Genomic DNA, 6,827 nt, shown 5'->3' on the forward strand with positions numbered 1-6,827 from the left:
TGTTTTGTTTCATGACATTGACACTTTGGAAGAGTACTGGTCAGGTATTTTGGGAGGCTGATCCTCAGTCGGTGTTTGCTGTTTTCTCATGATTAGATAGGGAATATGGACCGGGAGAAAGCATATCACAGAGTCAAGTACCCTTCTCATGTATCGTATCATTATATCAGCCTGACTTACTACTGGTTAATAAGGTTAGTGCAGTTAACTTGATCACTTAGTTTTTTGTTCACTGCATGTTTTTCCTCTGTAAAATTCACTATTTTCCCCCTTTCCATACTTTATTCATTAGAAGCCAGTTACTAAATCTATGCCTGACCCAAGAGGAGGGGGATTGAACTCCACCTCCTGGAAAGGCGAGTATCAGGAAATTGTGGAAATGTGTTAAAACCACAATAGTGATTAATAAATATCATAGGAAAGATACACCGAGGCTGTGTAAATATCCTGTTTCTCTGTAAAGTTCTGCCCACTAATGTTAACATTCATCTGTGGATCACGCCTGTAACCATTATTACTAAGATGTTCTAATGGTCATTTTCTATTTCCCTCATCCTTTCTACATTTATTATTTGGAATTATTCTCTAAGGAAGTTAAGTCCCTTTTCCTCCTTTTGTTTATTTATTCAATAATTTAATTGTATCAGTATGAACTCAGAGATATTGATTTTGGTTCTTAGGTTATAATCCAATATCATGTATCTTGTTGCTCAAGTTTGTTCCAGGTTTAGCCATTGGAAGCTCTTACAGATTAGCTTCTTTATTTTATTCACATACCTTTATCTGTTTTGTGGGGTTTTTTTCGCACTTCCTTGCTTTCTGGTGCTACAAGATGCCACAGATTCCTCTTGCATTTTCCTGATATAGCCCTAGAGTCAACTGTTTCTCCAAATTTTTTTTTGTCAGATTGGTATTTAGAAACTAAGATCTGGGCACTAGGTGTGCTCATGACTACTGGAGTGTCACTGCTTCTAGGCCCTCTCAGTGAAGTTACGCTCCCCACCACTGCTTATTTTTCATTTCTTTCTCTGACAGGGAGAAACATGGTTCCCATCATCTACAATTAATTTAATTATTTGCTCAACCCTCCTATACATGTAGTTTCAGAATTGCTAACCAAATGAGAAACTAAATTTACTGACTAGAATACAATTTCTATGTACAGTTCTTTTTCGTCTTTAGCCTGAGAGTATCCAATCAAACACTCTTCCAAAGTAATTTAGGTCTGTTTCCTTTTCCCTACTCCCTTCAGAGAAGTTATGTCATACATTTGTAATAGTTATAATACAGTTTATCTCAGTCTTCTTCCTGTCCTAGAATCTTCCAATATCCTGATTAATTTTCTAAAAAATTGCACTTTGTAGCCAACCCCTACTCTCTCTACAACATATAACAACCACTCATCTGTTTTCAATTCCAATAGTTTTACCTTTTCCAGAATGCCATGTATTTGTAATCATGATATATGTAACCTTTTGGGTCTGGCCTTTTTCACTTAGCAAAATGCAAGTTCAGAGTCACCCATGTTGTTGTGTGAATCAACAGTTGAACAGTTGAATTAACAATTTCCTCCTTTTTTGCTGCTAGGTAGTATTCCATTTTATGTACACAGATTATTTATCTCTTTACGTGTTCTTGTTTCCAGTTTTTTTGTGATTTATGAATAAAGCTGTTATAAATATCCATATACAAATTTCTGTATGAACGTACGTTTTCTATTTACTTGGGTAGATTTCAAGGAGTACGATTGCTGGGTAGTATGAAAAATAGACATATAACAATAAAAAAAACTGACAAACAATTTTCCAAAGTGACTATTATTTTGCATCATTTCTCACCAGCAACCAATGAGAATTCCTGGTGCGCCTTGCTAGCATTTGTTATTGTCAGGTTTTTGTGTTCTTGTTGTTTTAACCAATCTGTTAAGTGTGTAGTGGCATTTCATTGTTTTAATTTGTATTTCCCCAATGACTAGTAATGTTAAGTTTTTTGCTATCCATTTATCTTTGGAGAATATCTGCTCAGATCATACAGAATTTCTTCTATGTTTTCTTCCGGAATTTTTATATTTCTACATTTTACATTTACATCTATGATCTATTTTGAGTTAATTTTTGTGAAAATGTGAGGTTCATGTGTCCAGGTTCATTTTTTGCATATGGATGTCCAATTGTTCCAGCACCATTTGTTGAAAAAACTATTCTTTCTCCAGTGAATTGTCTCTGCATCTTTTTCAAAAAATCAGTTGACTACATTCATGTGGGTCTAATTTTGCATTTTCTATTCTGTTCCATTGATCTGTATCTATCCTTTCACTATACTACACTGTCTTGATATTTGTAGTTTTATACTGATTGAGATCAGGTAGTATAGTCTTCCAATTCTGTTCTTCTTTTGTTCAAAATTGTTTTGTCTATTCTACTACTTAGCCTTTTCACATGAATTTTAGAATCAGTTTGTTGACATCTATAGAATATTTGCTGGAATCTTTATTGAGACTGTGTTAACTTGATACAGTGGGGATGAACCTGGTATATATCCCCATTTATTTAGATCTTCTTTGATTTCTTTCATCACTATTTCAGTGTTTTTCATCATACAGATCCTGCACATATTTTTGCTAGCTTTATGCATAAGTACTTCCTTTAGGGGAGGAGGTGCCATTGTAAATGCTATTCCAATTGTTCACTGCTAGTAAATAAGAATACAATTGACTGACCTTATATTTTGATACCTTACTAACTTCTTTAATTAGTTCCAGGAAAGTTAGTGTAGATTCTTGGGTTTTCTACATCAACAGTCATGATGTCTATGAAATGAAACAGTTTTATTTCTTCTTTTCTAATTTGTATCCCTGTTTTTATCTTTCCTGCCTTATTGCACTGGTTAGGATTTCCAAATAGTGTTGAAAAGGACTGAGGAAAGAAAACATACTTGCCTCATTCTTGATCTTGGAAGAAAAATGTCATCTCTCACCATTCAACATAATATAGGCAGTAGGTTTGTTTCTGTCCTGGGGTTTTTTTTGGGGGGGGGGCGGTGTTTATCTTTTGGTTTTTTGGTAGATGCCCTTTACTAGGTTAAGGAAATTCCTTTATTCCACTGGTTTACTAAGTGTTTTTATTATGAAAGAATGTAGACATTTATTAAATGCTTTTACAGCATCTATTGAGATGATCATTTGGTGTTTCTCATATAGTCTGTGAATGCATCAAATTATATTAATTGGTTATGAAATGTGAAACCAGCCTTGTATTTCTGGGATGAAATTCACTTGGTCATGATAGATTATAATTTTTATCCATTGCTGAATGCAATTTGCTCATATTTTATTGGGAAATTTTGGTCTATATTCTAAGATATTGCTCTGTAGTCTTCTTTCTTTGGTTTTGGTATTAGAGTAATGTTGGCTTGTAGAATGAATTATTAAGTGTGCCCCTTCTATTCTCTGGAAGAAAATTTGAGGAACTGGCATTATTTCTTCCTTGAATATTTGGTAGAATTTGTCAGGGAAACTATCTGGGTCAAGAGTTTTCTTTTTTGAAAGGTTTTTCACTATAAGTTAAATTTTGTTCATTGATATGGGATTTTTCAGGTTATGTTGTGCTTCTTCAGTGAGCTTTAATAGTTTGTGTCTGTCAAGGAATTGATTCATTTCATCTAAACTGTTAAATTGATGAAATTAAAGTTGTCCATGTACAGTATCTATCCTTTAATGTCTGTGAAACCAGTAGTGATATCTCCCATTTTCTTCCTGATATTACTCCTCTTCTCTTCTTGATCAGCCTGACTAGAAGTCTATCAATTTTATGATGTCTTCAAAGAATCAGCTTTAGATTCCTTTGATTTTCTCTATCTTTTTCTGTTTCCAATTCATTGATTTCTCCTCTAATCTTTATTATTTCCTTAGTTTTGGGCTTAATTTAATCTTCTTTTTCTAGTTTCTTAAGCCAGAAACTCAGACTGTTGATTGGAGATATTAAGTATTTAATGCTATAAATTTCCCTCTAAGCACTGCTTTAGGGGCATCTCACAACTTTTGATACCTTGTATTTTCATTATCGTTCAGTTCCAGATACATTTTAAAAAATAAACTTTTAATTTTACAATTTCAGGTTCACAGAAAATTATGGAAATAATACAAACAGTTCTCATATACCCCACACCCAATTATTTCCCTTATTATTAACATCTTATATTAATGGTACATTTGTTTGGGGCAACTATGAATAAGGCTGCTATAAACATTCATGTGCAAGCTTTTGTGTGAACACGTTTTAAAATCAACTGGATAAATACCTAGGAGTTTGATCTCGAGGTTGCATACGAAGACTATGTTTAGCTTTGTAAGAAATTGCCAAACTGTCTCTTGAAGTAGCTGTATCCTTTTGCATTCCAACACATAATGAGAGTTCTTGTTACTCATCCTTGCCTGCAATTGGTATTGTCAGGGTTTTTTAAAAAAAAATTAACCATTTGAATAGGCATGTAATGGTATCTTGTTTTAATGTGAAATTCCCCAATGACAAATGATGTTGAGCATCTTTTCATATGCTTATTTGCATCTGTATACTTTCTTTGGTGAGGTTTCTGTTAAGATCATTTGCCCTGTTTTAACTGGCTTGTTTATTTTCCTATTATTGAGAGTTCAAAATATTTTAAAATTTCCCTTGAGACTTCCTTTTAGATTCATGGTTTATTTAGAAATGTATTGTTTAATTTCCAAATATTTGGAAATATTCCACCTATCTTTTATTGATTTCTAATATAATTCTATAATGATCTGAGAACATACTTGGTATCATATCTGTTCTTTTAAATTTGTTAAAGTTCATTTTGTGACCCAGAATATGGTTCATGTTAGTGAATGTTCCATGTGCACCTAAGAAGAATGTGTATTCTGAAGTTCTTTGGTGGAGTGATAATGTTAACTATGTCAAATTGGTTGATAGTGTTGCTCAGGTCATTTATATCCCTATTAATTTTTTTTTTTTTTTGCCTAATTGTTCTATCAATAACTATAAAGGAGGGTTGGAGTTACCAATGATAATTATAGATTTGTCTATTTGTCCTCTCAGATTCATCAGTTTTTGCCTCATGTATTTTGAAGCTCTGCTATTAGGTGTGTATACCTTTAGGACTGTTAGGTCCATTTGCAGAACTTACCACTATATCGTTATGTAATGTTCTATTTTACTTCTGATAATATTCTTTTTCTGAAGTTTATTTTGACTGAATTTAATGTAGCGAGCCCAGTTTTGGCTTTTTTGGGGGGAGACAGGCCACAGTGTTTGACTGGTACAGGTATCCTCCCGTTTATACCACTTCTCTTTTATGAAAGCCCTATATTAGTACCTGTTTTTGCTAATTGAAGAAATCTGAAGAGGATTTTTGCTCTTCTGAAAAAAGGCAAAAGTCAAAAGGGGAGAGGGAAGAGATAAGGGGCAAGATAGGGGTAGGGGATTAAGAGACACAAACTACTACGTATAGAATAAATAAGCAACAAGGATATATTGTAGAGCACAGGGAAATATAGCCATTGTTTTGTAATAACTTTAAATGGAGTATTGTCTATAAAAATATTGAATAACTATGTTGTACACCCGAAACTAATATAACATTGCAAACCAACTATACTTTAATAAAAAATAGCGTTCAGCATTATTTTGCAGCATAGAGGCAGAGCACCCCCAGCAGAGAGAGTGGCACCACCAAGCTCCTTCCCTAGGAACTACACTGAGCATCTCAGCCTCAAGCCACCATAGCTTTGCACTGTGTGACCATCTGTGCTTTATCTCCATTTATTTTTTGCATCTGTTAGCAAGAAGTGTCCTAAGGTAATTACTTCTTTGCTTTAAGCCATTTTGGCTTATGAAAGGTTTCATAGGAACACTCTACTTTTGGATAGCTGGGGGGTGGGGGGTGCCTGTATATGCTTTTACTTTTAACCTATCTATGTCTTTATATTTAAAGTGAGTCTCCTATGGACAACATATAACTGAGTCTTCTTTCTAAATTCAGTCTAGCAACCTGCCTTTTTACTGATGTATTTAGACATTTAAAGTGATTATTGTTATGGTTGGCTTAAAATCTATCTTGCTAGCTGTTTTCTATTTGTTCCATTTGGCCTTTCTTGCTTTTTTGTTCACTTTCTGCCTTTTCTGAATGACTAAGCATTTTATGATCGATTTTATCTCCTACAATTACTTATTATTTATACCTATTTTTAAAATGATTAATAATCAATTTATTAAAATAGTTGATTTAAGCAACTACAATAGTGACCTCAATCTCTAATCCTGGCTCAATGATAGAAGTAATCTGCTTAACACTCTCAGGAGGATTGTCCAAGTCAGTGAGTCGCTGTGAATCCTCACCTGGAAATGCTGCCAAGTCTTAGAACCTTCACCACAAAGAGTTTTTCTCACAGTGATTCTCAGTCCTGGTAGACATCCGAAACAGTCCTTTCACTTTAAGGTTCTTTTCCTTTGAGCCTGTGATCAAATGAGCACACACCTTCCCCAGGGATTTTACATGGCGGACAGTTAGGGTAATTCTTACTCAGTGAACCACCCCTTCTGGGTCCACTGGTGTAGTTCCAGTAGCTTTAAAAGCCATGGCTGCCACATGGCAGGAGCATAACTTTGTGACTGACTTCTTCCTCAGCAAGAAGAAACTGTGGTGAGTCAGGAGCAGTGGCCAGTGTCTTCCTCACGGAGGCTTGATACCTTTTTTAACACTTAACTTTTTAATGGTTAATGAGTTTTCCTTCAGATAGTATTATGTCACTTCATATAGAATGTAACAGGACATTCTCAAGTCCTTCC

At 34.4% G+C, this 6,827-nt stretch overlaps 1 pseudogene; it reads right to left on the minus strand.

Moving 5' to 3' along the window:
- Positions 1–6,264: 6,264 nt before the first annotated feature.
- LOC118883661 lies at positions 6,265–6,618 on the minus strand (annotated as a pseudogene).
- Between the last annotated feature and the right edge of the window lie 209 nt (positions 6,619–6,827).

Source organism: Balaenoptera musculus, chromosome 17, assembly GCF_009873245.2.
Source record: "Balaenoptera musculus isolate JJ_BM4_2016_0621 chromosome 17, mBalMus1.pri.v3, whole genome shotgun sequence".
In the NCBI taxonomy this organism is placed as follows: Eukaryota; Metazoa; Chordata; class Mammalia; order Artiodactyla; family Balaenopteridae; genus Balaenoptera; species Balaenoptera musculus.